Source organism: Mauremys reevesii, unplaced genomic scaffold (genome assembly GCF_016161935.1).
Source record: "Mauremys reevesii isolate NIE-2019 unplaced genomic scaffold, ASM1616193v1 Contig104, whole genome shotgun sequence".
Taxonomy (NCBI): domain Eukaryota; kingdom Metazoa; phylum Chordata; order Testudines; family Geoemydidae; genus Mauremys; species Mauremys reevesii.
The window spans coordinates 214591-224264 of record NW_024100721.1 but is presented as its reverse complement, the minus strand read 5'-3'; the positions used below and the strand labels follow the sequence as shown (position 1 = coordinate 224264).

The following is a 9674-nucleotide window of genomic DNA, read 5'->3' as shown; positions in this document are numbered from 1 at the left end:
TTTTTTCACCATCCAGCCACTGGGTCTTGTTATGCCTTTCTCTGCTAGATTCAAGAGCCCTTTCCTATCCAATCTTTTCTCTCCATTAAGGCCCCTCAACACTTCAATGAAGTCACCTTTCAATCTTCTTTTGATAAGCTAAACAGGTTGAGCTTGTTCAATAGCTCACTAGAAGGCATTTTTCTCCAGCCCTCAGAACATTTATTGGCTCTGTTGGTGTCACTAGGCCTAAGTAAACCAAAGTTGTGACTACAGGCCTGAGTGAAACAGAGGTCTTCCATGCTGTGAACTTTAACCAGCCTAAGATGCTAACAGACAGCAAGCAAAATGTGTAACTGTCAGCTGTCTCAGCTTGCAAATGCAGGAGTTTAAAACAGCAGAAGCGGCGGGGAGGAGGGGGAGAGGGGGGAGGAAAATCTGTATGCGTTTGTGCTGTGAAGGCCATAGATAAGCATGCGAATGAGAACTTTTCTAACACGCTGAAATGTAATGTTTAAAGTAACTGCTGTTGGGAAGGGAGGGGTGAGAGGGAAAACCAAACAAAAGGCTTCCACAAACAAGTGGGGTATAAATGCTGGGACCCCGCCTGCGCGCGGGTGTGCAGGATTTGAGATGCTTTTTCTCCCTGGCACCTTATTTGGGCTCAAACAAACCTGGTTTTGCTTCTCCACCCTGGTGTGTCAATTAGTGCTACGCACACCGGGCAACGAACCCTGCTGTTGCTCCGCCTCAGGCTCTTTGAGCTGGCAACAGCTCTTTGGTTATCAGACTCCTGAACTGCAGCTGGATGTGACTCTTGTTCTTCTGCACAGCACAGCTCCTGGAGAAGAGGGATCTGCAAATGTACATTCATATGATACCTTTGTTTAATTGATGAAAACATAAATTGACACTTTGAGGACTGAAACTGATTTCAGCTGATAGACAGCTTTGCTAGGTATTTATGCATTTGGACAGTGAAATGTTGAGTGTTTACATCCATATCAAGCAACCCTGTACAGTGGAGCTCCTGAACAGAATGGAGAATGAAAATGAAAATGTTTTCCTTTTTTTAAAAAAAAGAAAGAAGGTTATAAGAAAACACTGGGGGTTGAATCAAGGACCACTTGATCTGCAATCAAGCACTTTACCACTCAGCTATACTCCCATGCTGGCAAAAGCATGGACTCATGATCTCCAGGACTTTAAAGGACAGACCCTCCTTCATCGATGTCCTTTGCCATTCCCAGGCTACAGATGGTTTTCAAAATGGGGTTTGATTAAACTTGTTAAATGTGGCAAACACCACAGCTTGCACACCCACTGATATAGCTTCTCCCACTGACATAGCTGCCATCTCTTGGGGAAGTGGATTAACTACACCCACAGGAAAACTCTCTCCCATCAGCATAGAGCAGTGGTTCTCAAACTGTGAGTCAGGACCCCAAAGTGGGTCATAACCCTGTTTCAATGGGGTCACCAGGGCTGGCATTAGACTTCTTAGGGCCTGGGGCTGAAGCCAAAAGTCTAAGCCCCACCACCCAGGGCTGAGTCCCTCAAGCTCTGGTTTTGCCCTCCCCCAACTGGATAAGAGGGCACAGTGTGAAATGTTTGGGGACCACTGGTTTAGGTGACGTTCTCAATCACTTCTATGAAGTCCAATAAAAGCTATTCCTCACCCACCTACCCGTCCATCAGGACCGACTAGGTATGTTCTGCTGCCCTTCACTCATGCAGGAAGGATAATAACATTTCATTCCACTCAATCCTAAAGTGATTTGTAACCTGCCACCAGCCAAAACTGGTCATTTTTGGGAAAGTGGCCCCATCATGCTGCATATCTAGGCAGAGTAGGTTTGTCTATGCAAACATCGTCTGTTCCTGAAGTCTTTCCCCCAGCTCCTCACTAGATGTGAGGAGGGAGCTCATTCAGCCCCTGCTTCCGCTTAGTATTTAAAAATGCCTTATTGCCCCTGTCTCTGCCGGCCTTAGATTTCTCCTCCTGTCCTTTTCTTTATAGTTCTGATGAGGTGGCCGAGTGGTTAAGGTGATGGACTGCTAATCCATTGTGCTCTGCATGCGTGGGTTCAAATCCCATCCTCATCGGATGCATTTAGTCTTCACCCATCCTTTATAGACAACCATCTCCCCATTTGGTACAATGACAGATCAAACAATGGTACTTCTTGCAAACAGAAACTCAGAACGCCCTTACTTTAAATAAAATGTCTAAATCCCAGATTTCTAAAAAAAAAAAAATTCTCTAGTTCTGTATTTCTTAGTTTTTATCTCAAAAGGGAACATCCTCCTCATCTCCCTCAACCACCCTGGCACCTCCCCAAATTATTAAAATATCCTCAACCCGAGCAAGCCCAGAGCAGTGAACCAGAGCTAGTGTCTAGACCAAGCTGTTCTGAAGGAGGCAACTCAAACATTTTCTCCCTGCTTCCCTTGGCAAGGTCTGACTGAGAAAACAAATTTCCCCAGACTGAAAATTTTCTGCTGAAACACCCATACTAGTCTGTTTGGGGACGTTGATTTGAATCTATTATTATTATTCTCTTCTGATTCATCTCAGTTCAGTGTTTGTCCTCCAGATGTGTTTACAGGTATTGAGGTGTGGGGGAGAGAGGCCAAGTCATGATGTCTCTTCCTCCCTTTCATAGTTTCTTCCAACTTGCTAGGAAGCTCCTTTGCTACCATGTGAGTCAAGCAGTGTCCATTGTCTCTGTGCTATCTCGGAGAAGCCTGCATTGTACACGGTTCCTGGGATAGTCCTTGGGAGTGTGGATCCCATCAATGGGCCAGCAGCGAGTCTGGCTCCTCCCTTGTCGCACCTGAAAGGCTGGTGGGGGGCATTTTGAAACCTCATATTTCAGTAACACACACAGAGCAAAACTTCATAACTTCCCAACCAATGCGAGCACACACAATCCAACAAGATATTAATGTTCAACAGATCAAGACTTTTGAAATGACACCTCACCAGGCAGACTTTGTACAAACCATCTCATCATTATATGAGAGTGGTGAATATGGGGCTTGCAGGGTGCTGCTTTGAGCACAGCGTGCCACACCTGGGCTTCCATTGCAGTGGAGACGCACTTTAGAGTCCATCTCTCCTGGGATAAAGATGGCAGCAGGGCTGGCCTGGGTCATCTGACTTGGGCTCCTGGAGCTAAAGCTGAGGGGCTAAAAACTGTGGTGCAGATATTTGTGTTCACACTGAAGCCTGGGTTCAGAAACCCTCATGGAGCCTCAGAGATTGGGCTCAAGCCCATATGTCTGCACTGTAATTTTATAGAGGTTGGGAGGGAGTTTAGCAAGTGGAAATGGTAAAACCACATTGAGGGAACTGGACCACTGACCTATCAGCTCTTAACACCCAAACTTTCAGTAACTCTATTATCAGTGCCTGTGAGTGTAATTTAAGCCACAGGTCCATCTAGCTCTGAATCTTGTCTTCTGACAGTAGCCAATACCAGGTGCCCCAAAAGCCACTCCTCAAGGTACCACTGGGAGTTGAACCCAGAATCTTTTGTTTACAGGACAGGTGCTTTAATCAGCTAAACTATGACACCTGTGGTAATTTAAGCCATTGTGTCTGCCCACACCTGAATCTCTGCCAATCCCCACTGGGCCCTGACAAGCTTTGCTCATGTTTGGATTCTGTAAAGCAGAGGAGTAGGTGAAGTTTTGGTCCCAAGGTGTGTGTGTGATTCTTTGGACAGGTCTACACTACAAAATTAGGTTGGAGTAATTACATTACTTAGGCTGACAATGCAGTTATATTAACCTAATTCCAGTGTAAATAGCAGCTCAGCTGTCAGAACTTTCTGGAGCTATGAAAGGGGAGCGACCCAACCTCTGTAACAGGAATGCAGGGCAGGTGAGTTCACGGCAGGCATGGTGGGATACTGGTGGAGGCCAGTTATGGTGATATAATGACCAGCAGCATTTAGACTGACAATTTGTCACTTTGAGTTTGCTGCAAAAAGCTCTAGATCTCTTGTCAAGGTGGTTTTATTTTGTCACCAAAACAGGGCAGTTTTGTCGCCAGATGTGGTATTGCAGTGTGTGCACCAGCCAAAAACTGCCGACCGAGGGAGCGTTGTGTGTTTTTCACACAGCTGAGCAATATAATGATGCTGAAGTAACCTTGTAGTGCAGACCTGGCCAAAGATTCACACACACACACACACACACACACACACACACACACAGCTTGCAAGGAAAACCTCACCTGCTCCTCTGCTTTGCAGAATCCAAACACAAGCAAAGCTTGTCAGGCCCCAGTGGGGATGGCAGGGAGTCCGGTGTGGGCAGACACGGTAGTTTAGCCACAGGCAGGCACCATGGCTTAGCTGCCTAAAGTGCCTGCCTTGTAAACAGGAAATCCTGGATTCAACTCCCAGTGGTGACTTGTTGTGTAACTTGTGGGGCACCTGGTATTGGCTACTGTCAGAGGACAAAACACAGAGCTAGATGGGCCTTTGGTCCAGCCCAGTATGGCTGTTTAGATTATACTCACAGGCACTGATAACAGAATTACTGAAAGTTTGGGAGCTAAGAGCTGATAGATCAGTGGTCCAGCTTCTCACAGATGACCCCCCTCCCTCTGGGACAGGGGCAGGTCTGGGCTCTCACAGCAAATGCTCATTGTAGCTGCCAGAATCTGTGAGCAGCTCATTTAGTTTACACCAAGGATTGAGTCCTGCTTCGTGCACCGTGTGTGAGAAAGAAAATCCTAAACCGCCCTTTGAAATAACGAATGCAGCAGGACGTGTTATTGTCCCTGCCCCAAAGCAGACAGACCAATGGAGAACTGCCATTGAGTCCAGGGTAATACTCCCCTGACATTTTACCTTTTTTGCTTGCTAAACTCCCTCCCAACCTCGTGGGGTCCCAGAGCCCAGTATTGAGCTTGATCTGAGATGTCTACAGTGCAAATTTACCACCCCACAGCCCTAGCCTGGGAGCCTGCACTGGCACGGGGCAGCCATGGGTGTTTCATTGTAGTGTGGACATAGCCTAGCATTATGTCTACACTGCCATTAACACACCCACGTCACTATTCTCAAGCCCTGGGTGAGTTGATTCAGGCTTGTGGGGCGTGTGCTGCAGGGTTATAAAATTACAGTGTAGAGAATTGGGCTTGAGCCCAGCCTCCGAGACCCCATGAGGGGTGAGGGTCTCCAAGCCTGGGCTCCAGTATGAGCTCCAGGATCCCAAATCAGCTCATCCAGGCCAGCCGGACCACAGGGATTTTATCACAGTATAGATGCCCTCTCAGGGTATGTCTACACTGCAATGTAAGCCCAGGGTTAGCAGAAGTCATGTCAGCAGCCCCAACACATAAACGTAAACCATGAGGGAAACCCCCCCCCCCCCAAATAAGCTGGGCAGTGTCCTTCTCCCTACGATTCGTAAGTCCAGCAACCAAAAGTCCTTTAACATGAGCCATCCCCTCTCTGCACCCCACTCACAGCTGTTGTCCTTAGTCAGTGCAAGCCCAGAGATGCCTCTGTAGAGTTCACCTGCAATCCTGGGTGGAAAAGGGGGGAAATAAGAAGGCTCCATACTCACTATGTTGTCTAGGGACTCACTCATCCCTCCACAGCCACCCTGTCCTAACGTTGGTCTGACACCTCAATTTTAGTATTGAGACCCAGAGCTTGGCCCACTTGGCTTTGGAACCCCTGTCCCCTGCCTAGCAAGTGCTATTGAATTGAGGGTGAGTCCCTCAATCGGGGTCTGCCAAGCACAGTTGTGCTGCCCTCGATTCACACAACAAGGATAAAAACCCTTTATTTCTCCTGCCCCTGTAACATGGAGACTGGGAATCCAACACCAGCCACAAGTGATCATTTCGGCAAGCAACCCAACAGATTTCCAACATATTGTAAAATCCACATGCAGACTCCTACACGAAACCTTGCAAGAAATTCGTACTGATTGGGTCTGAAGCAACTGCTTCTGGAGGGAAGGAGGGAACAGTGGGTTGTGATTGAGGAGCAGCATGAGTAGGAGGGGGCCTGTGGATGGGGATTGAGGGGCACTGGGAATAGGAGGGGGCTGTGGATTGGGACAGAGGAGAAGGGTGAAGAGGAGCAGGCTCTGGTTGGGAGTGAGGAGCAGTGAGCATAGGAGGGACTGAGGGCTGGGATTGAGGGGCACTGGGAAAAGAGGGGACATGGGTTTAGGCTGAAGAGCATCCTTGTTTGGGGATCCAACAGGAAAGGGGAAGGCAGCAGGTGATTCTAATTCCTTAGGGATTTTCAGGTGTGTGTGTGTGTGTGTGCGTGTGTGTGCAATGCGTAGGTGCACAAGCAGGGGAGGAACATGCTCTATGCCCAGAGACCTTTATTCCTCCAGGCTGCAAGGACAGAGGGGCTGTCAGGAAGTTGCCCCTTCAAACCCACACACAAAAAGGCCCTTCTGAGGAAAAGGAAAATCCTGAAGAGAAAAAGTAACAAAGAGGACATGAGAAAGACAGTTTAAGATCTTGGGGAGTAGTTTATCACCTGACCAGAGACTTGAACTCTGGACCCTCAGATTAAAAGTCTGATGTGCTACCAACTGAGCTAGCCAGGCTGAGAAAGAAGCCAACCAAGTTGGTGTAGAGGAGAAACTAATCAAGAAAACAAGAGCAGGAAACAATAGGGGAAACCTGCTGCTCTCTCTGGCCTGGTCAATACTACGATTTTATATCAAATTTAGCAGCATTAAATCGCATTAACCCTGCACCCGTCCACACAATGAAGCCCTTTAGATCGATCTAAAGGGCTCTTAATACCGGTATCTGTACTCCTCCCCGACGAGGGGAGTAGCGCTGAAATCGGTATTGCTATTTCGGATTAGGGTTAGTGTGGCCGCAATTCAATGGTATTGGCCTCCGGGTGCTATCCCACAGTGCACCATTGTGACCACTCTGGACAGCAATCTGAACTTGGATGCACTGGCCAGGTTGACAGGAAAAGCCTCGTGAACTTTTGAATTTCATTTCCTGTTTGCCCAGCGTGGAGCGCCGATCAGCACAGGTGACCACTCAGTCCCAGAATCCAAAAAAGAGCTCCAGCATGGACCGTACGGGAGATACTGAAGCTGATCTCTGTATGGGGAGATGAATCTGTTCTATCAGAACTCCGTTCCAAAAGACAAAATGCCAAAGCATTTGAAAAAATCTCCAAGGCCATGATAGACAGAGGCCACAACAGGGACTCGACACAGTGCTGAAACTTAAGAGCTGAGAGCTGAGACAAGCGTACCAGAAAGCCAAAGAATGAAATGGACGCTCATGGAGGGAGGGGCAACTGACGTCTGTAGCTATCCCACAGTTCCTGCACTCTCCGAAAACAATTTGAATTATTGGCTGAGTTCCCAAAGCCTAAAGGGTCAAAAATATTGTCGCAGGTGGTTCAGGGTATATGTTGTCCCCCTCCCTCCCCATGAAAGCAAAGGGGAAAAAATCATTTCTTGCCTTTTTTTCCAATGTCGCTGTATGTCTACTGGATGGTGCTGGCAGATGTGGTGCTGCAGCACTACACAGCAGTGTCCCCTTCCCTTCTCTAGATGGTATGGTAGGGCTGATATCCCTCATCGTTGTCCCATGAGTGCTCCTGGCAGGTCTTGGTGAGGTCAGTTGGGGGTGCCTGGGCAAAAATGGGAATGATTCTCAGGTAATTCTCTTCTTTAAGCTTTGTCTAATGGAGATTCAGTCCTGCCTGGAATATCATAGCAGCTGGAGGCTTCTCTCCTCCCCACTTTGAACTCTACTTGCAGAGGCAATAAAGTCAGTGTTGTTTCAAATTCATGCATTCTTTATTACTTCATCACACAAATGGGGGGATAACTGCCACGGTAGCCCAGGAGGGGTGGGGGAGGAGGGAAGCAATGGATGGGGTTGTTGCAGGCACCCCTAGAATGGCATACAGCCCATCATTTCTGCAGGATGTCTGGGGCTCTGAGCTGGAACGACCGTTTGTCTCTCTGGTTCTTTAGGAGGCTTGCCTGATAGTCTAGGCAGGACTGACTCTCCTTCAGACAAAACTTAAAGAAGAGAATGACCTGGGAGTCATTCCCATTTTTGTCCATATACCCTGGCCAACCTCACCTAGGCCGGCCAGGAGCATCCAGGACAGCAGCAGACAGTACAGTATAACTGGTAACTATCATTGTAAACTTGCAAAGCAGCAGATGGTACAGTATGGCTGGTAACCATCTTTGTTAACTTGCAAAAAGCAAGGGAATGCTGCTGTGTAGTGTTACAGTACCGGCCTGTCAGCACCATCCAGTAGACATAAAGTGACGGTGACAAAAGGCTGAACGGGTTCCATGATTGCCGTGCTATGGTGTCTGCTCAGGCAATCCAGGGAAAAGGGCACAAAATGATTGTCTGCCGTTGATTTCACAGAGGGAGGATTGACTGATGACATTTACTCAGAATCACCCGCGATGCTGTTTTTGCCCCATCATGCACTGGTATCTCAACCCAGAATTGCAATGGGTGGGGGAGACTGTGGGAACTATGGGATAGCTACCCACAGTGCAATGCTCCAGAAATCGATGCTAACCTCGGTACATGGATGCACACCGCTGAATTAATGTGCTTAGTGTGGCCGCGTGCACTTGACTTTATATAATATGTTTCCAAAAACCGGTTTCTGTAAAATCAGAATAATCCCATAGTGTAGACATACCCTGAGACAGCTTTAGAACCCTCTACACACTATACAGCCAGGAGACAGCTACTCTCAGATCCTGTGTGGATTGTCTGATGTGCTTGGGGCCAAGAGCAAACTGTGTACCCCCTGCCAGAGCAGGAGAAGTAAAAATAGGGGCTTCCCAAAAAATGGGACAGGAAGAAGAGAGAAGTGGAGAGGCAAATGGAAAAGGAAAAGAACGTGCAGACACAGGACCCTACCTAAATACTGAAATAGATTACAAGAAAAAAAAGAGAGAGCAGCATAAAGAAATCTTTAAACTCTTTCAGTAAGTACTGAACTAGAAACTTCTAAAACACCATTTTCACACGACCTTTACTTTTTTTAAAGAGAACTGAAGAAAAGCTTTAAACAAGTTCAGATAATACAAAAAAAAAAGCCAAAACATTTATTTTTAAACTTGTTTTATAAGAACTAACCACTCAGTCTGTGTTCTTTTCCTCTCAGCTTCCCAAAAGGAAAACAAGAACACTCATCACTAGCAGACAGCAGATACATTAAAGCAATACTATCCACTCACTTCATGCTCAGAAAAGAACACTTTAACTCATCCTCGTGGTTAGCGAGATCATACACTTTCAACCACACTTCTCTAGTTACAAACTATAGAAATGATCCCTGAAAGTACAGTCTTAACAAAACTGTCCTCGGCTACACATCCAGGCTAATATGCACAAGCTTTCTTCCCACGGTGAATGTTTTCATACAATGGGTTTCACCCCCAGCGAATTAAAGAACAAAAATCTAAAACCAGGTCCCCATTTCATTAAAGCACAATTGAGACAGCTTTAGCACACTGGCCATTAGAAGATGTTTATGTCGCTATTTACAGAAACACACCTCCTGATTAGCATGTGGAGCTGCTAGCAACTAATCAAACCCTCTTGCTTTGCCATACCTCTCACAGGCTCCTCTGTAGCACATGACAGCTTGTCAGGTACAGACAATCGGGACGGGTCAGCCTTATCTAGC

General features: G+C 47.1%; 2 non-coding genes across 2 annotated transcripts; one reads left to right on the top strand and one right to left on the bottom strand.

The window, feature by feature from the left end:
* The first annotated feature begins 2003 nt into the window (after positions 1–2003).
* Positions 2004–2085, top strand: TRNAS-GCU. Its single transcript has one exon. It is a non-coding gene; the product is annotated as a tRNA-Ser (tRNA).
* Positions 2086–9119: 7034 nt separating this feature from the next.
* On the bottom strand, positions 9120–9336 carry LOC120392599. The gene has a single exon (XR_005591739.1). It is a non-coding gene; the product is annotated as a small nucleolar RNA U3 (small nucleolar RNA).
* Positions 9337–9674: the final 338 nt, after the last annotated feature.